The following is a 23344-nucleotide window of genomic DNA, read 5'->3' as shown; positions in this document are numbered from 1 at the left end:
AATCTGCGGACTCAAGGCCGCTCACCTGAACCAGCGGCTTCCCTTGGCCACAGGCTCACAGGTGACTCAGATGGGTTTCTCTTTTCCTTCCGCGAGAGGAGACTACCGAGCGCCCTGCCAGTTTTCTGGAGAATGTCATCTCAAGACCGTCAGGGCCTGGCAGAGGGAGGAATTGTTTTACTGATCAGTGGGACTTAAAAGAAGCTCATGTTAGCGAGGAGAGTCTCACCTCCTTGAGGTCTGAACAAAGTTGGAAAAGAGAGAGTGTATCACAGGGAGGCTGGATTTTGATTGCTCCGTCCCCAGCCTGCAGAGTCGTTGTTTACAGGTGTGGCTGGGAATTTTATTACTGATGGATGTAATCAGATCATCCTTTCTTAATGATGCTTACTTAACCAGTGTCATATTTTTTCCCTTCCGCTTGTAAGATAATAGATTTTATGTGAGGAAGTGTATCCAGTTCTTATAATTTTTAACCAGTGCTTGCAGAACTTGGATTGGGAGAGGTGCTCCCATTCTGGGCTGTCTTCATTCATTGAAATGCTTCAGTAATGAATGTATTGTATCATTTACACTCCTTAGATGTGTTTTTATGGCTTTTTGGGGGGGGGAGGGAGGGAGGGTTATAACCCTGTTGAAAAATCTTATTACTGTTATCTGTGAAATTGAAATAAAGTAATGGATGCTGGGCCTTGGAGATTCAATGGGGACGTGATGTAGTGCCCCTGTCTGCTAGTAGTGTATCTGACAATGAAGTTCTGTCTCCAGACTGCCACTTCTATAGCATCTTTGAGGCCGGCACACCTAGTATCACTCACCTTTTAAAGGTGAAGAACCTGAGCTTTGCAAGTTCGGGGAACTCGGCCTTGGAGTCACTGGAATGTGATGAAGGAGCTTTGTCTGTCTCTCTGTTCCTTCCTTCTAGCCTTCCTCTTTTTCCAAATAAAAGTATGAAAAATCTCAAACGTACCTAAAGAGAACATAGTAAGGCTTCCATTTTTCCACGACTTATGTTTGAGTTGCTAATCTTTCCATATTTGCTTCATACCCCCCCACACCTGCCCCTTAAAAATAAACTGTAACTGAAATATTTTATCCATCCTTCCTCCTCTGCCTCCATCCTCAGGTAACCACTAACGTGAAGTCAGTGTACACAGTGCCCAGAGGTGTTTGGTACTTCGGTATTACATATCCGCAAACTGTGTCTGCAAGCTTGTGTGTTTAACATTTTATTTAAATGGCATAATTCTATATACACACGGCTTGCATTTTTAAATTTGTCATTATGTGTTTGAGGTACATGTAGATCTTATTTAGCTGCTACAGAGAACTCTAGTGTAGGAATAAATTATAGCATACGCTTTTCCTCACCAAGAGAAAATTTGAGTTTCCACTTTTTCACTGTTATACTTTTTCTTCAGAGGACAGTTGATCTTTCCCACTTTTTTACTGTAACAGTGCTGCAGTCAACATCTGAGGCATGTTCCCTTGAGTAGTTTCTTTGTTACACACCTATACATTTGATTGCTGGGTAGTGAGATCTAGGTAATGATGCATTTATTATTTCTTCCTCAGCAATATGTAGGGTGTATGTAGGGTCTCTCTTGGTTATTTGCTGAATGAAAAGTGAAATTGATCAATTTTTAGCTCTAAGAGTGTTAGTTGGCTGGATTCTTTAGTTTTTTCAATTAAAAAAAAATAAGAGTGCCTCTTAATTATAAAGTTGGAGCATCAGACAGAAGGGTGGTGCTGAGTTTGGGATACGTGTGCTGAAGCCTTTTCTTGGCCAGTCACTGGTGGTGTAACCCTGGGTTACTCACTCTACCTTCTCTTCCTCATTTCTTCAGACTTGGAAAGATTAAGGGGCTTGAGTATGCATTTACAAAGGCACATTCCTGCTCTAAGTGTGTATGAAAATATGGCTGTGTTCATGACATTTTGCCCTGAATTGTAACCTCTTAATCTGGAAGCAGTTCAAGGCATTTAAACCCATTGGTTTCCTCATTATTCCTTCAAATTACCAGGCACACTCCTATCTCAGAGCCATCACGTTTACTGTTCCCACTCTCTGGACTGCTCTTCCCCTAGATGTCTCCAGGGCTGTGGCCCTCAACCCCTTAGCTCTTCACTTAGACATCACCTTCTCAGCCCATCTTCCCTGGCCGCCCCCTTCCAGCATGTCCTGCTGCTCTTTTCTCCTTTATTTGTTTGTTTATTTATTCATCCATTTACTTATTTATTTTTGACCAGGGGTCGAACCCGGGCCCCCAACAGTGAAAGCACCAGTCCCTAACCACTGGACACGGAGAGTTCCCTTTTCTCCTTTATTTTCTTCCACGGCACTTAATTGCCTTCAAACTTGCCAGAAGTTTGTATTAGTTTGGTTCATATCAGTAGTATGTCTGTCCTTACTAGAATATGTGCTCCAGGAAGACAGGGGTTTGTCTCTTTGTTTACTGTTGAATCCCTAGTGTCTAGAACGTTGTTGACGTACCGTAAGTACTCACATGTTTGTTGAATGAAAGAATTTCATGCTTTTTTGTTGTGATTTTTCTACTTAGAATTTCTCTTAGCACATATCGGATATCCTAAGTGGTGCTGGCTGTTCTCCCAGCTGTATTTGAGTGCCCCAGATGTCATATTTACAGGTTGCATCAGGATAAAAACACAGGTTCTTATACACAAAGCACTTTATTTAATTAAGTCTGTGTGATCTATCCCACAAAGCACTTGTGCCTTCATATTTTTCTGCAGCATTTACCTAAACCTGAATTCAAAAGAAAACATACGTAACACGATGCTCAGAAGCACACCCTTCTTTCCTTTGCTTGGTACCTTAGCTTTCCCACATTTTAAATGTGGAAGATGTATAACCAAGTGATGTTCCCTCTCCATTCCATACAGGATCCAAACAGACTAGGAACGGTCTCGAGTAACACCCACCACACTGAATTTCTAAGAATAGAAAGTGCATTTCTCAGGATTGTTGCAGAGGGTTTACTCATCATTGCTCTGATTTTGTGCATTCATCCTGAGGTGGTGTTTTCTTTTTTCTGTGGTTGGGGGGAACGGTGACCTTAATCTGAAGATCCAGGAGAAACCAGTATATATAGTAGTGTACCCAGAAATACTTAAAAAACTGTCACATCATAAAATCCTTAACTCGTGGTACTGAAAACATTCACTGTTAGTGCCGTGCGTTATTTTGCTAAAAGCCAACTGGATTTCCTCTACGTAGGAGAAATGATGAATATAGGAGTTGACAAAACAAAGCTAAATGTATCAAAGGCCTCTTGGGTATGTTTTAAATAGGTGATAGGGAAAAGGATTCTAGATTTTTTTCCCCATTATTTATTTATATAGGTATATGATACTGATGGTATCTTTTTAAAAAAACCATTAAGATGCTGCATGATTTAGAGATTATTTCTTTTTGTTTTATTGCTACCCACGAGCTGAAAAGTGTTGGTTTAATGAAAGAGAAATGTTGTTAATCAAACCTCAGTTTCCCAACTCTAGCCATCTACAATGAACAGACTGCTCTAGCCTTTGATATCAGACTCACTGGTTATTAGTCAATATTTTAATAAGTAACTGTAACTGTACAGACTTAGCCATGTGTTTTAAAACAAAACATTTTTCTCTTTGAAGTATGCCTCATTCTTCATTCTTATATTGTGTCCAGTAGAGTATCTGTCACATAGTAGGTGGTTAACATTGAACTACACACACACACACACACACCCACACCCACCCTCCCACCCACCCCAGGGCCATATAGTCCTTCAGGGTGGCCATCAGATATTGAGCTTTCGGAGTCTAGAGGAGAATTTAAACAGTAATCAAAAGGCCGAGGAGTAGAGGTAGTTAGCAAAATGCTAAGGTTGAAGTTCAGAAGATGTAGTTCTTTCTCAGGCAAGTCACATCACCTCTATAAGCCTTGGTTCTCTTGCCTATCGTTAAGAAACCCCTTTCTGCCCTATCCACCCTTTGGAGCAGTTACTGTGTCTTAACTGCTTCACCAGCTGGTTTTGTGTGATGGGTCTCACCTCATTTAACCTTACCTGGGATCTAGTCCAGTTCTTTCTGTAGTAAATGGCATTCACTGGAAATAGTGTCTTGCCTTATAAATTCCACAACCATTGGTCACCCCTGGGTAAGGGGCAACCTTTGGGAGTTCATGACTTATCCACCCCTGCTTCTAAATGAACGGAATCCAGTTGTGAGAAAAGTTGGTTGTAGTCCAAGAAGTTTATTCTACAGTGGAAGAAAATATATACTCTTTTCCTTTATTTTTTTCTTAAATTGACATTTAGTGAACACCAAAGTTTATCATCAAGTAACCAAACGTGAGCAGTTCATCCTCTACTGTATCAGTTTCCCTCAAAATCAATTACTACTTTTAAACCTCAATTCAACTTTTCTTATCCCTGTTAAGTATTGCAGTTGGTAAGAGCAGTATCAGTATTTTTCTTTTTTTCTTTTTCCTTTGCTTACTAGATGAATTCAGTTTGCTTAATCCAGAGTGTTTTCTTTTTAAAGAGCTAAATGACTCTAGAATTAACAGCCCAGCAGCATCTCTCTCTTTTCACTTTCACTACATCTGTCCAGTTCCCTTTGCTGGCTGAAGTGACAGAAACCCAGCCAGGAAAAAAAGCTCTGGCAGAGCTCACTGGTGGGGAGTAAAAGGCTGAGCAGCTTCCTTTGCCCTGGGGCAGCACAGAGTCAAGTGTTTTCCTCCAAGAGGAGTTCATTCTGCAAACCGAGGCAGGCCATCTAGCAGTGATTCTTCAATATTTTTGAGTCAAAGATGGACACTTTTGCAAATTGGATGCAGGTGTTGGACCACTTTTCCTAGGGGGAAATTCACTTATATGAAATGATGCTGTACATTTGTAATCCTTGTCAGTTTCAAGAGGTTCATGGAAGTCCCTGTGTGTGAAGCCCAGTTATGAACCTCTTTGGAATCCCCAGGTTAACGCAAGATCTATCGAACGTACCTAGAAAGTCTTGTTGCCTTTGTCCTGTTTACCTTTAACAGCCACCGCATAAGGATCAGGAGTGCAATGACAGGGGGTCTGTTTTCTATCATGTGCCACTGTTCCCCAGACCTGATAACCTATCATACACGAGTGAAAAGTAATAATTGTGGGGTTTATACCTTCAGTAGGAAAACCAGTCTCTAGTCGCTATACTAACCAGTCTACATACCACTGACCATTTTTAGGAACTATTTCTATTGGATGCGGTAAGATGCTATTTAGAAGTAATAAAAAGCTAACCTGTCGTATGACTATTTCGCAGAGACGTGATGGATTCTAAGGCTGGGTCATGAGTTCCTCACCCCAGGGACAGCATTTCTTGGTCTAGCATTGGACCTGTACCGTTCTCTGCTTTCCAGGCGACAGCAGTTTCCTCCCTTTGCTGTTGTAGGAGGGAACTGAGATGTCCCTGGGTCCAGCCCACGACACTTCTAAGCTCACGGGGGTCGATCTCTGACTGCTCAGCCGGGTGGGGGAAATATCCTGACTGGCTCTCTGTTCTGTGCTTCTCATCTCGGCCTCCTAGCCTATGGGGCTGCCTCCAAAGGGACTCGAGGAAGTCAGGGCCACGTTTCCTAGTTGGGGAGCTGGCGCTCAGCTGGAAGCCTGCTCTTCCAGAGGAACTCGCCCTTCTGTGGGAGGTAGCAGGTGCTGGGAGAAGGTACTGCCATCGTCGACCACACTCAGGAACTGTTCTGTCCCTCCATCTTAGGCGACATTCTCCATCTCTTCAGCCAGTAATTGGGCCAAAAGGGACGCGGGCCTACGTGTAACAGGGTGAATGACGCAGGTTCTTTCAGCGAGTTAGTTGGTTTAATTGAATCGAGCGCCATCTTTGCTCCAGTCACTTTGCTCCTAGGCTGGCAGCTTCCGGAGGTGCGGGCCGTCTTACGCAGTGTCCGATCCCCCTTGAGCAGCACGTGTTGGTGGAGTCGTTGGGCAGTAGATAGAAGATCCAGGGATGAGCAGCAAGGCCTGCCTTCATGGAGCTTCGAGTTTTAAAGAGGTTAACACATTTTCATTCCACCGGAGCACAAGGCTCCAGTGGTTGGGATGGGATGGTGGCGGGAACACATTTTACAGAGGAGACTGAGGTCTAGGAAGAGAAATGACCCCTTGGAAAGGGGCACAGTCAGTAAGAGGCAAAGCTAGATGCGAACCTTAGTTCTGCCTGCTCTTGGCACAAGGCTTCTAGATGTTGTCCATTTCTGTTTCTCTGGGGTGTAGACAGTGACCTTGGGAGCCCCACATGGAGCTAATTATAATTGTTTATCAGTGAAGAAGACTGGTGTAGACTTGGACAAGCTGTGTTGGAGACTAGTGGGGAGTCCTGGGCGGGGCAGATGACATTGAGCAGTGACATGAAGGTTGGAAAAGGAACTGGAACCCAGGCCCCTAGCATCCAGCTGGGCGAGAACCACATAAACAGATCTATGTGTCAAGCTTTGTCAGTGAGTTAACGAGTTCTGTGCGGAGCCTCTTCGTTTGATGAGAATGCTCACATAACTTGACCATCACCTCCTACGAGAGTTGAGCTGCTGGTGACTGACCGCTTTTCAAAAGTGAAAGGGAGTGCTAACTTTCAGTGGATGCTTTGACCCATAGTCATTTCACTGGTGGGAGAAGCAGCCTGTTCACAGTAGCCTCCTCCCAGCTACCCCAGAGGACGTGGGAACTGGTGAGCCACAAGGCTCAGGGACTTGTGGGTTGCTTTTTCTTTCTTCCTTGCCAAAGGCAGCCAGAAGGAAAACACAGTTGACCCCTGAACGGTGAGGGGGGGTTGGGGGATTCCCCCTCCCACCAAGTTGAAAGTCCATGTATCACTTCTGACTCCCCCAGAACTTAACTTCTAATAGCCTACGGTTGACCAGAAGCCTTACTGATAAGGCAAACAGTCGATTAGCACATATTTTGTTGTGTATATTAGGTATTGTAGTCTTACAATAAAGTAAGCTAGAAAAAAGAAAGGTTAAGGAAATAGTGTAAGGAAAATACACTTACAATACTGTACTGTATGTATTGATACTGTAAGTTTACGTTGTCTGTTTATATGATGAATTGTCTGTCGGTATCTACATCGGTATTGTCTTATGATACAAATCCCTGTAGATGTTATACGTATTACTAACACTAGACATCAAAAATGAAAATATGTGAAAAAATTCATATTTATAGGAAGAAGCAGCAATGTGATTGCTTTATGGTAGCCTAGTGTAGTCGATACAATTGCTTCATGGTAGTGTAGCCTATACACGAATGAATGAACCTTGATAAAAGTTTATGACATACGGTATTACAGTCATATTAATAATACAGTATTGGAAACATCGTTCCATATTTTAAAAAAAACACTTACCTGTGATGATAGGCTGATATGCAGATTCTCCAGTTATGAGAGACACAGGCACACTCTATAGTAATATAATTCTTTGACAGCAAAGTTACAAAACAGTAAGAAAACGAACACATTTATTTTATATTAAATATCACTCACGTTATGCCTATGTAAGGATGCACTAGTATCTACACATTTTGTGCATTCATGACATACCATTTAAACATTTTTTTATATTTCTAGGCTACACGGTTCATTGGTGGGTTTTTTCAAACTGTCGCAAATCTCCCCCAATTCTTCCAAAACATTTATTGAAAAACTTTCACATATAAGTGGACTTGCACAGTTCAGACCTGTGTTGTTCAAGGGCCACAAACATGTAGGGCCCTGAGGTCCCGCACTGAACCATGTCAGGAAGGCCTCGCCCAGGGCTGGGTGGGGAGTAGTCTACCATTCTCGCTCAAGCTGAATCTTATTTCAGGCCCAATCCACATTCATCATGGATGCAGGCTGCTTCGAATACTCTCAGAACCTTCTTGAATCTTTGTTTAAAAAAAAAAAAATCCTTAATTTTCTTTGGGGCTGTATCATTTTTCTCTTTTGAGAAAAAAGTTTCACATTTCTTTCCTATGAGCTTTTTATAAATTGGGAAACACTTGAAAATATAGGCGTGGAAACCAACCAATATCTGTATACCATCCAGGATTTCCTAGGAGGTTTTTTTTTTTTTAAAGAAAAGACTCATTTCTGCCACTAACCTTCTGTATACATCCAGTCAGCAATCTTGATCAACTCCTCAGTAATTAGATTCTTTCTGTGCTATACAACTTTACACCATGTTGGTGTGCTGTTTGTTGACTTTTTCTATCGCTTTTCCTCTGCAGTCTCAAAGCTAGAACAAGATTTCTTCAGAATGACTCCTGTCCCAGCCTGTCTCCTGGCCAATCTGTTGACGGCTGCTACTGTTGGTGCCTTGTTTGGCAACAAGCTTGCTTTCTTCTTCTCCTTTAAAACAACCCCTGATTATTTTAAGTGCATACTGCTTGGAACAAAGCGCATTTGATTCTCATTACATTGCAAGTGGGTGTTTATATCCACGGTGGCAAAAGAAAAAGAAAGAGTAGCTCACCCTATCCTGGTGATATCTGAGGTGGCAGCCTGCCAGCGGGGTGCTTCTATGTGTGGCTTCCAGAACAAATGTCACCTGCCCCCCCCACCCCCCGCCCCATTAGTGTCTCACTGGTGATTGTTTTAAGATGCACTTTTATTATGATATTGGTGCTTTTAATTGTCTTAAAGCATTGTAGTATTTCATTGTTTTATAGCTTGGAGAGAGGTGTTATACAGGACATTAGAATAATTTCTTTCTTTCTTTCTTTTTTTTTTTTTTGCGGTACGCCGGCCTCTCACTGTTATGGCCTTTCCTGTTGCGGAGCACAGGCTCCGGACGCTCAGGCTCAGCGGCCATGGCTCACGGGCCCAGCCACTCCGCGGCATGTGGGATCTTCCCGGACCGGGGCACGAACCCGTGTCCCCTGCATCGGCAGGCGGACCCTCAACCACTGCGCCACCAGGGAAGCCCTAAAATAATTTCTTAAGGAACAGAAATGTCCTAATGATGGGGAAGCATCTAAATATCTCGAAGTTCTGCTCTTCCATATTGTTGCTAAACTATGGAAACCTCCGCCATAATCTGTAGTTTGCCAGCTCAGCTGAGTATAAAAATAGCCACTTCACTTGTCTGTAATTATCTTTACATTTTCTGTTATTGTCTCGGTATCTTTAGCAAAGCTATATGGAAAAGGATTTTTCTGACTGGTGAAAAATTCATTGGATGAATTCATTAGATTTATTCATTATGCACATGCTCCGCATGTTAAAAGGACAAAGAAATAAAAATGCCACCTTTCCCCGGAATGTTGTGAGGACAAACAGCCAGAAGGAATGCCTTTTTTCATATTGGTCCATTCAGACTTCCTAGGGGGAGCTCTGTACGTGCCAGCGGCCGATCTGAGGACTGTTCCACTTTTAAAGGCAACTAAATCTTTTTGAAGTTGTAAAACGGTTGGTTTGTTGGCCAGACTTTTTTTTTTTTTAATTACTAGTGTTGTCTAATACGCAGCCCAGCGTTGTATTTTGGGCTTGGGAGCTGAATCTGAATCCAGCCTTCTCCATTTTTAAATTGTGCCACTTTGGCTAAGTAAACTTTCCTGGCTGCAATTTCCTAATCTTGAAACTGAGAATAAAAACAATAGCATCTAATTTCGAAGTGGTGTGAGCGTTAAATGAGATAATACTCACTTATAATCAAATAGTAAAACAATAAACTGTTGCAAAGTAATCATTTAAATAAATGATAGCTATTGTGGCTGTTATTACTATTGCTAATGTTATCATGTTCCTTATCATCCTGCCTCTGAAGAACTGCTGATAGATTGGCCAATATGACTGTACCTGCCATTATATTCTATAGCTATAAAGACGGGTTGCCCCCATATGTCACTGAAACACATCTGCTGGACATCTGTGAAGTTCAGAACTATGTTTCCCTGTGTTATCATTCCTCCATTTAGTCCTTCTTTATATCCTTGGGTAATGTGGACAATATAAAGACACATTTCCTTTAATCGTGACCAGTCCTCTTCCCAACTGTATTAACAAATTCCTCAGTCTCACCAGACAACTTGCCTTGTTTCAGGCATCATCTAGGCACGGAGCAGTAACATTGTGGTTAAGATGAAGACGGTGATACTTAGAATGAAGGAGAAGTTAAATTCCCTGTTGAATCCTTTGGAAAATTGTCCAACTGTTGATAGAGAAAAATAGATATGTTTTCTGAACCATATATAACAGAGTAATAGTTTGCACAGAATTCTGTCAGTTTTGAAATAAAATTGTTGATTAATCATTCCTTCTTCATGTGGCAGAGTGAATCTTTTCAACTAACTTTCAACCATTATCAGCTTGCAGGATTTACTAGATCTAAGTTTTATGATTTGGTAGTAAGTGAATATTAAACATGATAACGTACATTGTTTCTTAATTTTGTGCCTGCCTTGTAAGTAATAAGTAAATGCTGTTATTGTTAATTGGATACTGTCATCAGTCTTTGAAAGGAAGATCTAAATCATCACTGTCTAATAGAATATAAGCAAGCCACAGATACAAGCCACCGTAAGTCATTTAAAAGTTTCTAGGGCTTCCCTGGTGGTGCAGTGGTTAAGAATCCGCCTGCCAGTGCAGGGGACAGGGGTTTGAGTCCTGGTCGGGGAAGATCCCACGTGCCGCGGAGCAACTAAGCCCGTGTGCCACAACTACTGAGCCTGAGCTCTGGAGCCCTTGAGCCACAACTTTTGAGCCCACATGCCACGACTTCTGGAGCCTCGCGCCTAGAGCCTGTGCTCTGCAACAAGAGAAGCCACCGCAATGAGAAGCCCACGCACTGCAACGGAGAGTAGCTCCCGCTCGCCACAACTAGAAAAAGCCCGCGTGCAGCAACGAAGACCCAACACCGCCAAAAATAAATAAATTTATTAAAAAAAAAATTTCTGGTAGGCACAAAAAGGAAAGTGAAGCAAATGAAATTAATCATAATAATTTATTTTATCTAGGCTATCCAAAATACTATCAACATATATTCAGTCAACCTATTCATGATATAGTTGACATTCTTTTTTCATAGTAAGTCTTTGAAATCCGTTGTGTATTTTCCATTTACAGTGCGTGTCAGCTTGCAGTAGCCACGTTCTAAATGCTCAGTGGCCACGTGTGATTGATTAATGACTACGGTATTAGCACTGGTCTAAGTAATATGTCATTTTGTAGGTCCCGTAACCCCAGTAACCACCAGACACCTAGAATGCCCTCAATAGACGCATGCTTGATTAAGCTTCCCTGCATCTCTACCCAGTTATCTGGAATTTGGCCCTTAGCTTTCAGTGTTTCCTTAGAGAAGTACAGTAGCTCAAAAGCTTCATCACAAACTGATTACACATGGAATAATGGATATTTGTGTTCTTGGTTTACAAGTCTGTCTCTCTCTGCTGTCATGCAAATGCATTCGTCTACATGGACCTCTTTTTCTTTCTTGTAGGCAAGGATTGTGTATGGGCCACATTTCTGTATCCCCTATGTACTTGGCCCAGAGTTGGTATTCAGTGTATATGAGTAAATAAAACAGTATAGGTTTCTTATTTTTCCTCTTCAATTGCAAGCTCTTGAGTAGGCACGATATTTTTACTCTGTAGGCCCTCGTAGGATCGGATGCAAGCTATGTGAGTTTGTGGATATGCGTGGCGCCCAGGGTGGGTGTGTTTTAAATCTTTGTTGCAGTTGACGGAAGCATTCCCTATCCTTTATGTTAATGCTGTTTTCTTCTTATCCCTAAACACAACAAAGCGTTGAAAATTGAAAGGTAGAAGGTCCAGGGTATCAAATTCAGTCAACAGGAGTTCGTGTTCACTGGGCAGGCGGTTCTAGGCACCCCACAGAGCACAGGCATGGAGCAGTCTGGAGCTTCTAATGGAAGGGATCTGGAAGGCTTTTCCATTTGCGCTGCCAGGACAGTAGTGCGGCAAATCCAGGTTGGCATAGCCCCTGGGGAGTGATGCCGTGGTGACTGAGCCACTGCGTTGGGCTTCTCTTCCAGGTGTCTTGTTTAGAATAAATTAGGGTGAGTGAGGGATATTCAAGGATTAACTGCTCCAAGAATTATCCTTGGGCCCCGAGGTCTCCTGGCCCAGCTGAACCCCAGCGTTGCAACCCCCTACTCCAGGGCAGCTTCCCCGCTGTCTGCCCCTCTCTCCCTGTCCCCAGCTGTCCTGAAGTTTCCGTCTTCATCCTTAGCCGCAGCACTGGGTCCCTCCAGGGCCCAGCTGTTTGGATGGCTCTTTATTTCCTGAAGGTTTTTGAAAGTCTAATGCTATTCATTTCCAGTTACTCATGATTGTTTTCCTTGTTGGCTGGTTCCTGTAGGAGAGCCAAAGAGCTATTCATATTTTCAGGATGGCAGTAGCCCAGAAGGTGGGGCTTGCTGGCCAGGTCTTCTGTGGTGAAGAAAGAACGGAGTGCTTGGAGGTGGAGGTGGTGAGGCGTTGCTGCCAGTTCAAGGAGCACCTAACAGCCAAACAGATGAGTGACCAGTATGCCCTCCCTAACCTGTGGGTTCCGAGGGGCCCTCATAGGCCCCCCCCGTTGTACTCAGCCCAGTTAAACTCTGGAGAGTGTGTAGTTCAGTTCTGTAGGTCCATGGAGTGGATGGAGCTACTGTCTTCAGAAATGCAAGCTGCAGCAGTGCTGCTGAGGTCCTAGGCCCCTCTTTTATGGTGGCATCTGAGGTGACAGCCTGAGCAAGGCCGACTAGGTGAGAAGCCACCGAAGGATTGGTCAGTACTCTTAGATTGCAGGCGACGGAAACTCAACTTGAACTAGCTCGGGAAAGAAGGCGGAGTGCCTTGGCTCATGTGACGCCAACTCCTGTGCTAAAAGGGTGTGAGGGCCTCTGGGATCCCTGGAGTCAGGGGCCTTCCTGGTTCCCTCCCTCAGACCAGCTCTCTGCACTGGGTTAGGAGTGAGTCTTGGGCAGCCGCCAGGCTCACATTTTTCCAGTTTCGCTGCCAGAGAGGAAGGTCTTGTCTTCCCTTTTTCCTCCCCCTTCCGCTCCCTTCTCTTTTCCCTTCCTCTTATACGTGCCCCTCCTCTTTCCCCCTCCTCTTCCCCGCCCCACCCCCAGAATTCCCAGGGAGGGTGTCTGAATAGCCTTGCTAAGGACGCATTCCCATCTCTAGGGAACAGCTACAGTCAGAATATAACCTGGTTTCAGTGGTGATGGGGAGGCAGGGGTAGGAGGACAGTTTTCTAGAAGGACTGCAGTTATCAGAAGAAGGCGGGCACTGAGGGTCACAGGTCAGACAGCGTGCATGGTAACACGTTATGTTAGAGAAAATGTGGAGCCCTGCCTTCAAGTGAGCAGGGACCCCGTCCCTGTTGGACTGGAGATGAGACTATATGATTTATGAATACATGATGTTCGAATGACATCCAAACATGGTAGCTGGGGCAGCAGAAATAATCATTGTGCTCTCCATCTACTCCCCCACTCCTGCCCCTAGGGTATCAGAATTCACAGAATCCATGTTATTAACTCATTTATCCCTTATTCTCAGAAGTATTTGAGGCACTGGATGACTGGGGAGGGATTCATCAGAACCATTGTGATCATCGTAAATGACATTTCCTACATTCTAGAATGTGGAGAGTCCAAGTTATCCCATTTTAAAACCGAGTCAGGGCTTCCCTGGTGGCGCAATGGTTGAGAGTCCGCCTGCCGATGCAGGGGACACGGGTTCGTGCCCCGGTCTGGGAAGATCCCACATGCCGCGGAGCGGCTGGGCCCGTGAGCCATGGCCACTGAGCCTGCGCATCCGGAGCCTGTGCTCCGCAACGGGAGAGGCCACAACAGTGAGAGGCCCGCGTACTACAAAAAAAAAAAAAAAACAAAACCGAGTCAAAGAACCGATGACGTCACTGGTAAGCCAACATTTGGGAATCAAATATAACCATCTAGGGAGCTACCCGTTCACTCTAAAGATGTTTCTCACTACCTAACAACTTTGCATATGGACCTCCTTTTGACTTTTTGTATTTCATCTTTTTAAAAACAGCTTCATTGAGGTATGATTTACATTCCACAAAATTCACCATTTTTAGTATACAGTACTGTTCAATTTTTAGTAAATTTATAGAGTTGTGGAATCATCACCACCATTGAGGGTTTTTTTTTTTTTCACACACATGCACTGTATTTTATTTTTACAAGAGATAAATAAACTGACACCAAGCATTGTAAATGGATGACCACAACAGAAGCAACAATGATTGCAATTACCAAATACGAAACAAACTCATACGATGTCATAATATTGACATTCAGTCCAGTAATCCTCCACTGTAACAGCTCCTTTACTTTGCAGTGAAAATTCATTCGTATATTTTTTGCCTCTGAGTCCTTGTGGGATTTTTTTTTTTATTCAAACAGAAAGTCACAAAAATTATAATCATCCTCATCAGTTCATTCAGTCCCATGTAATTAATTTTTTTTTTCAGCTTGATCTTTTGTTAGCACTTTTATGAATTCATCAGTTTTCCATTAGAGTTCTGAAAATGCTTATTCATTCAGTTCAGCCGTATAGTCAGTTACCAGAAACCTGTACTTGTCAGAGTCTTTTCCATGAATTCCTTGAAGATGAAACCCTTTTATAGGAACATTTTTGCAAAAGCATCAGAGTACACCCAGAACTCTCTGTAAATGACAAAAGACTTAAAAATGTCCACGGTTAAAGATTTGATGAAAGTTCATAATAATGCAATTGACAAGGAAATTTAGTTATTTCTGAGACATACACTTAGAGTAATAACTAGAATGATGACTTATAACATTATACCAGAATATATAAGATTTTTAGAAATTTCATGTAATGTCTGAAACATTTATATTAACATACATCCATACAAATAACCCAAAGAAAGTTTAGTATTAGTTTTTTTGTTTGTTTGTTTTATACTGCAGGTTCTTATTAGTCATCAATTTTATACACATCAGTGTATACGTGTCAATCCCAGTCACCCAGTTCAGCACACCACCATCCCCACCCCACCGCAGTTTTCCCCCCTTGGTGTCCGTACGTTTGTTCTCTATGTCTGTGTCTCAACTTCTGCCCTGCAAACCGGTTCATCTGTACCATTTTTCTAGGTTCCACATACATGCGTTAATATATGATATTTGTTTTTCTCTTTCTGACTTGCTTCACTCTGTATGACAGTCTCTAGATCCATCCACGTCTCAACAAATGACTCAGTTTCTTTCCTTTTTATGGCTGAGTAATATTCCATTGTATATATGTACCACATCTTCTTTATCCATTCGTCTGTCGATGGGCATTTAGGTTGCTTCCATGACCTGGCTATTGTAAATAGTGCTGCAATGAATATTGGGGTGCATGTGTCTTTTTGAATTATGGTTTTCTCTGGGTATATGCCTAGTAGTGGGATTGCTGGATCATAAGGTAATTCTATTTTTAGTTTTTTAAGGAACCTCCATACTGTTCTCCATAGTGGCTGTATCAATTTACATTCCCACCAACAGTGCAAGAGGGTTCCCTTTTCTCCACACCCTCTCCAGCATTTGTTGTTTGTAGATTTTCTGATGATGCCCATTCTAACTGGTATGAGGTGATACCTCATTGTAGTTCTGATTTGCATTTCTCTAATACTTACTGATGTTGAGCAGCTTTTCATGTGCTTCTTGGCCATCTGTATGTCTTCTTTGGAGAAATGTCTATTTAGGTCTTCTGCCTATTTTTGGATTGGGTTGTTTGTTTCTTTACTATGGAGCTGCATGAGCTGTTTATATATTTTGGAGATTAATCCTTTGTCCATTGATTGGTTTGCTAATATTTTCTCCCATTCTGAGGGTTGTCTTTTCGTCTTGTTTATGGTTTCCTTTGCTGTGCAAAGCTTTGAAGTTTCATTAGGTCCCATTTGTTTATTTTTGTTTTTATTTCCATTACTCTAGGAGGTGTATCAAAAAAGATCTTGCTGTGATTTATGTCAAAGCGTGTTCTTCCTATGTTTTCCTCTAAGAGTTTTATAGTGTCTGCTCTTACATTTAGGTCTCAAATCCATTTTGAGTTTATTTTTGTGTATGCTGTTAGGGAGTGTTCTAATTTCATTCTTTTACATGTAGCTGTCCAGTTTTCCCAGCACCGCTTATTGAAGAGACTGTCTTTTCTCCACTGTATATCTTTGCCGCCTTTGTCATACATTAGTTGACCATAGGTGCGTGTGTTTATCTCTGGGCTTTCTATCTTGTTCCATTGATCTATGTTTCTGTTTTTGTGCCAGTACCATATTGTCTTGATTACTGTAGCTTTATAGTATAGTCTGAAGTCAGGGAGTCTGCTTCTTCCAGCTCCCGTTTTTTTCCCTCAAGACTGCTTTGGCTATTCAGGATCTTTTGTGTCTCCATACAAATTTTAAGGTGATTTGTTCTAGTTCCGTAAAAAATGCCATTGGTAATTTGATAGGGATTGCATTGAATCTATAGATTGCTTTGGGTAGTATAGTCATTTTCACAATATTGATTCTTCCCATCCAAGAACATGGTATATCTCTCCATCTGTTGGTATCATCTTTAATTTCTTTCATCAGTGTTTTATAGTTTTCTGCATACAGGTCTTTTGTTTCCCTAGGTAGGTTTATTCCTAGGTATTTTATTCTTTTTGTTGCAATGGTAAATAGGTGTGTTTCCATAATTTCTCTTTCAGATTTGTCATCATTAGTGTATAGGAACGCAAGAGATTTCTGTGCATTAATTTTGTATCCTGCAACTTTAGCAAATTCATTGATTAGCTCTAGTAGTTTTCTGGTGGCATTTATAGGATTCTCTGTGTATAGTATCATGTCATCTGCAAACAGTGACAGTTTTACTTCTTTTCCAATTTGTATTCCTTTTATTTCTTTTTCATCTCTGATTGCCGTGGCTAGGACTTCCAAAACTATGTTGAATAATAGTGGTGAGAGTGGACATCCTTGTCTCATTCCTGATCTTAGAGGAAATGCTTTCAGTTTTTCCATTGAGAATTATGTTTGCTGTGAGTTTGTCGTATATGACCTTTTTTATGTTGAGGTAAGTTCCCTCTATGCCCACTTTCTGGAGAGTTTTTATCATAAATGGGTGTTGAATGCTGTCGAAAGATTTTTCTGCATCTATTGAGGTGATCATATGGTTTTTCTTCTTCAATTTGTTAATATGGTGTATCACATTGATTGAATTGTGTATATTGAAGAATCCTTGCATCCCTAGGATAAATCCCACTTGATCATGGTGTATGATCCTTTTAATGTGTTGTTGGATTCTGTTTGCTAGTATTTTGTTGAGGATTTTTGCATCTATATTCATCAGTGATATTGGTCTGTAATTTTCTTTTTTTGTAGTATCTTTGTCTGGTTTTGGTATCAGGGTGATGGTGGCCTCATAGAATGAGTTTGGGAGTGTTCCTTCCTCCACAATTTTTTGGAAGTTTGAGAAGGATGAGTGTTAGCTTTTCTCTAAATGTTTGGTAGAATTCACCTGTGAAGCCATCTGGTCCTGGACTTTTGTTTGTTGGAAGATTTTTAATCACAGTTTCAATTTCATTACTTGTGATTGGTCTGTTCATATTTTCTGTTTCTTCCTGGTTCAGTCTTGGAAGGTTATACCTTTCTAAGAATTTGTCCATTTCTTCCAGGTTGTCCATTTTATTGGCATAGAGTTGCTTGTAGTACTCTCTTGGGATGCTTTGTATTTCTGTGGTGTCTGTTGTAACTTCTCCTTTTTCATTTCTAATTTTATTGGTTTGAGTCCTCTCCCTCTTTTTCTTGATGAGTCTGGCTAATGGTTTATCAGTTTTGTTTATCTTCTCAAAGAACCACCTTTTAGTTTTATTGATCTTTGCTATTGTTTTCTTTGTTTCCATTTCATTTATTTCTGCTCTGATCTTTATGATTTCTTTCCTTCTGCTAACTTTGGGTTTTGTTTGTTCTTCTTTCTCTAGTTTCTTTAGGTGTAAGGTTAGATTGTTTACTTGAGATTTTTCTTGTTTCTTGAGGTAAGCTTCTATAGCTATAAGCTTCCCTCTTAGAACTGCTTTTGCTGTATCCCATAGGTTTTGGATCATCGTGTTTTCATTGTCATTTGTCTCTAGGTATTTTTTGATTTCCCCTTTGATTTCTTCACTGATCTCTTGGTTATTTAGTAACGTATTGTTTAGCCTCCATGTGCTTGTGTTTTTTACGTTTTTCCCCCTGTAATTCATTTCTAATCTCATAGAGTTGTGGTCGGAAAAGATGCTTGATATGATTTCAATTTTCTTAAATTTCCTGAGGCTTGATTTGTGACCCAAGATGTGATCTATCCCAGAGAATGTTCCATGTGCACTTGAGAAGAAAGTGTAATCTGCTGTTTTTGGATGGAATGTCCTATAGATGTCAGTTAAATCTATCTGGTCTATTGTGTCATTTAAAGCTTCTGTTTCCTTATTTATTTTTATTTTGGATGATCTGTCCATTGGTGTACATGAGGTGTTAAAGTCCCCCACTATTACTGTGTTACTGTCGATTTCCTCTTTTAGAGCTGTTAGCAGTTGCCTTATATATTGAGGTGCTCCTGTGTTCGGTGCATATATATTTATAATTATTATATCTTCTTCTTAGATCGATCCCTTGGTCATTATGTAGTGTCCTTCGTTGTCTCTTGTAACATTCTTTATTTTAAAGTCTATTTTATCTGAGTATAGCTACTCCAGCTTTCTTTTGATTTCCATTTGCATGGAATATCTTTTTCCATCCCCTCACTTTCAGTCTGTATGTGTGTCTAGGTCTGAAGTGGGTCTCTTGTATACAGCGTATATATGGGTCTTGTTTTTGTATCCATTCAGCAAGCCTCTGTCTTTTGGTTGGAGCATTTAATCCATTTACATTTAAGGTAATTATTGATATGTATGTTATTATTACCATTTTCTTAATTGTTTTGGGTTTGTTTTTGTAGGTCCTTTTCTTCTGTTGTGTTTCCCACTTACAGAAGTTCCTTTAGCATTTGTTGTAGAGCTGGTTTGGTGCTACTGGATTCTCTTAGCTTTTGCTTTTTTGTAAAGCTTTTGATTTCTCCACTGAATCTGAATGAGATCCTTGCTGGGTAGAGTAATCTTGGCTGTAGGTTCTTCCCTTTCATCACTTTAAGTATATCATGCCACTCCCTTCTGGCTTGTAGAGTTTCTGCTGAGAAATCAGCTGTTAACCTTATGGGAGTTCCCTTGTATATTATTTGTCATTTTTCCCTTGCTGCTTTCAGTAATTTTTCTTTCTCTGTAATTTTTGCCTATTTGATTACTATGTGTCTTGGCGTGTTTCTCCTTGGGTTTATCCTTTTATCCTGTATGGGACTCCTGCGCTTCCTGGACTTAGGTGGCTATTTCCTTCCTGGACTTAGGTGGCTATTTCCTTTCCCATGTTAGGGAAGTTTTCGACTATAATCTCTTCAAACATTTTCTCTGGTCCTTTCTCTCTTCTCCTTCTGGGACCCCTATAATGAGAATGTTGTTGCATTTAATGTTGTCCCAGTGGTCTCTTAGGATGTCCTCATTTCTTTTCATTCTTTTTTCTTTAGTTTGTTCTGCAGCAGTGAATTCCACCATTCTGTCTTCCAGGTCACTTATCCGTTCTTCTTCCTCAGTTATTCTGCTATTGATTCCTTCTAGGGTAGTTTTCATTTCAGTTATTGTATTGTTCATCTCTGTTTGTTTGTTCTTTAATTCTTCTAGGTCTTTGTTAAACATTCTTTCATCTTCTTGATCTTTGCCTCCATTGTTTTTCTGAGGTCCTGGATCATCTTCACTATCATTATTCTGAATTCTTTTTCTGGAAGGTTGCCTATCTCCACTTCATTTAGTTGTTTTTCTGGGGTTTTATCTTGTTCCTTCATCTGGTATATAGCCCTCTGCCTTTTCATCTTGTCTGTCTGTGAATGTGGTTTTTGTTCCACAGGCTGTAGGTTTGTAGTTCTTGTTTTGTTGTCTTCCCGCTGGTGGATGAGGCTATGTAAGAGGCTTGATGGGAGGGACTGGCGTTGGGTAGAGCTGACTTGCTCTGGTGCGCAGAGCTCAGTAAAACTTTAATCCACTTGACTGTTGATGGGTGGGGCTGGGTTCCGTCCCTGTTGGTTGTTTAGCCTGAGGCAACCCAACACTGGAGCCTACCTGGGCTCTTTGGTGGGGCTAATGGCAGACTCTGTGAGGGCTGACGCCAAGGAGTACTTCCCAGAACTTCTGCTGCCAGTGTCCTTCTCCCCACGGTGAAACAGAGCCCACCCCCGCCTCTGCAGGAGACCCTCCAACACTAGCAGGTAGGTCTGGTTCAGTCTCCCCTGGGGTCACTGCTGCTTCCCCTGGGTCCCGATGCGCACACTACTTTGTGTGTGCCCTCCAAGAGTGGAGTCTGTTTCCCCCAGTCCTGTCGAAATTCTGCAATCAATTCCCACAAGTCTTCAAAGTCTGATTCTCTAGGAATTCCTCCTTCCGTTGCCGGACCCCCAGGTTGGGAAGCCTGACGTGGGGCTCAGAACCTCGACTCCAGTGGGTGAACTTCTGTGGTATTAGTGTATGCCAGTCTGTGAGTCACCCACTCACCAGTTATGGGATTTGATTTTACTGTGATTGCGCCCCTCCTACCATCTCATTGTGGCTTCTCCTTTGTCTTTGGATGTGGAGTATCTTTTTTGGTGAGTTCCAGTGTCTTCCTGTTGATGATTGTCCAGCAACTAGTTGTGATTCTGGTGTTCTCGCAAAAGGGAGTGAGAGCTCGTCCTTCTACTCCGCCATCTTGGTTCCTCCTCTCCCACCATTGAGGTTTTTTTTTTTTTTTTAACATCTTTATTGGAGTATAATTGCTTTACAATGGTGTGATAGTTTCTGCTTTATAACAAAGTGAATCAGTTATACATATACATATGTTCCCATATCTCTTCCCTCTTGCGTCTCCCTCCCTCCCACCATTGAGTTTTTTTTTTTTTTTTGCGGTATGCGGGCCTCTCACTGTTGTAGCCTCTCCCGTTGTGGAGCACAGGCTCCGGACGCGCAGGCTCAGCGGCCATAGCTCACGGGCCTAGCCACTCTGCGGCATGGGATCTTCCCGGACCGGGGCACGAACCCGTGTCCCCTGCATCGGCAGGCGGACTCTCAACCACTGCGCCACCAGGGAAGCCCTAGGCAGAATTTTTTAATGGAGTCAATGTGAGTTTTAAAACACCTCTCTCACCCCCAAAAAGAGCACTCATGCTCATTTGCAGTCCCTCCTTGTTACCGTTCCCAGCCCTAGACAACTGCTAATCTACTTCCTGTCTATAAATTTGCCAGTTCCGGATGTGTCATACAGATGGAATCTTACAGTATGTGGCCTCTGTGTCTGACCTTCACTTAGCACAATGGTTTTGCGCCGCATGTATCAACACTTTGTTCCTTTTTGGTGCTGGATAGTCCTGCATTCCACTGTGTGGAAATGCCACGTTTTGTGTACCTAATTGATGGATAGTTCAGTTGTTTCCACTTTTTCACAATTATGAATACTGCTGCTACACGTTCACGTACAAATCTCTGTGTGGACGTGTGTTTTCATTTCCCTTGGCAAGATGCATAGGAGTGTAATTGCCAGGTTGAATGGTAAATTTATACTTAACTTAAGAAGCTGCCAAACTGCTTGCCACAGTAACTGTTTGCTTTTTCCACATTTTGTATTTTAACTAGTAACGTTTGCGGGGTGGCCCTGTCTTTTTTTTTTTTTTTAATATAAACGTATTTATTCATTTTTGGCTGTGTTTGGTCTGCGTTGCTGCGCACGGCCTTCTCTAGTTGCAGCGAGCGGGGGCTACTCTTCGTTGCGGTGCGCAGGCTTCTCGTTGCAGAGCACAGGCTCTAGGCACGTGGGCTTCAGTAGTTGTGGCTCGCGGCTCGGTCGTTGTTGGTCGTGGGCTCAGAAGTTGTGACCCACAGGCTCTAGAGTGCAGGCTCAGTAGTTGTGGCATACGGGTTTAGGCTCCGCGGCATGTGGGATCTTCCGGAACCAGGGCTCGAACCCGTGTCCCCTGCAATGGCAGGCGGATTCCTAACCACTGTGCCACCAGGGAAGTCCCATGCCCTGTCTTTTTAAACTTGATTGGTTCTTTTGGATCTTAAGATGGGGGAAAGCCATGGAATGGACTTGAGATGAAGAAGGTAAGGTGCTTAGCACATATGCTTGCCGTTTCGGGCTGATTACTAGGTGTGTGCAGGGCAGCTTTTTTGCTTGAGAGATGGACACATGGTGTGTTTCGACAGAGCTGTTGACACCAGCATTAAAGATTTGGAAACGTACACTAGGAACGGCATTTTAGAGATCATCTTAAAAAATAACCTCAGGGACTTTCCTGGTGGCACAGTGGTTAAGAATCTGCCTGCCAGTGCAGGGGAGACGGGTTCGAGCTCTGGTTTGGAAAGATCCCACATACCGTGGAGCAACTAAGCCCGTGGGCCACAACTACTGAAACTGCGCTCTAGAACCCGTGCTCTGTAACAAGAGAAGCCACTGCACCGAGGAGTAGTCCCCGCTCGCCGCAACTAGAGAAAGCCCGCGCGTAGCAACGAAGAACCAATGCAGCCAAAAAACAAATAAATAAATGAATTAAAAAAAAAACTCAATGTGAGGGATAATCACATGGAATTTCTTAGTCCTAGAGTGATTTTTATATTCCAGAGGTAGCTTGTTTTGATTAAGCCCATGCTTTTTAAATTGGATGGATTTAGGACACAGGGTAACCTTGGGGCTTTCCTTTGGTAGGCTTATCAGAGCATGTTAGCAGCCGATTTGACAGCCCAGATAGTAGTGTTACCAGAGCCCCGGCCAATTTCGTACCAGTGCTGGTGGCTCTGACTGATTCATGGACCAAGATCGGTCCTGGCTGATGGCAGGTTTTATTTTTAAAGAAGAATGATGTATTTGTTTCTCAGAAGAAATGTCATCCCCAAATAAAGGCAAGTTGTGGATATGGGGAGGGAGATTAATGTTCTTAAGAGTTTTACTTCATGATTATTATGATACAAAATCTGAATGGCATTTACAGTTTTCAAAGAACATATTTTGGAGGGAGGAAGTAAGATATTGGAGTATTTTAGAAAAGATTCATTGCCAAAATGAAACAATTGCTTATGTCTTTTTTTCCCCTTACCTTTCCCCCTTATCATCTGGGCAATCTTTTAACACACCTGCACCTTAGTGAATTCATAAAAGAGATGACATATGTGGACGCATCTAGCCCATAATTAATGCTTAGTAAAGTTTGCATGTGTGTTGACTCATTCATTCATTTATTTATATGTATCTTTGCTGAATAAATGAGACACCT

General features: G+C 42.1%; 1 protein-coding gene across 3 annotated transcripts in view; it reads left to right on the top strand.

The window, feature by feature from the left end:
• The window catches only part of RAI14 (retinoic acid induced 14), a 147424-nt gene that overhangs the window by 1237 nt on the left and 122843 nt on the right, over window positions 1-23344 (top strand). The window lies entirely within an intron of this gene.

This window comes from Leucopleurus acutus (genome assembly GCF_964270905.1).
Source record: "Leucopleurus acutus genome assembly, chromosome: 3".
In the NCBI taxonomy this organism is placed as follows: domain Eukaryota; kingdom Metazoa; phylum Chordata; class Mammalia; order Artiodactyla; family Delphinidae; genus Leucopleurus; species Leucopleurus acutus.
Note: the sequence above shows the minus strand (reverse complement) of the source record. Positions and strands in the feature narration are given on the sequence as shown.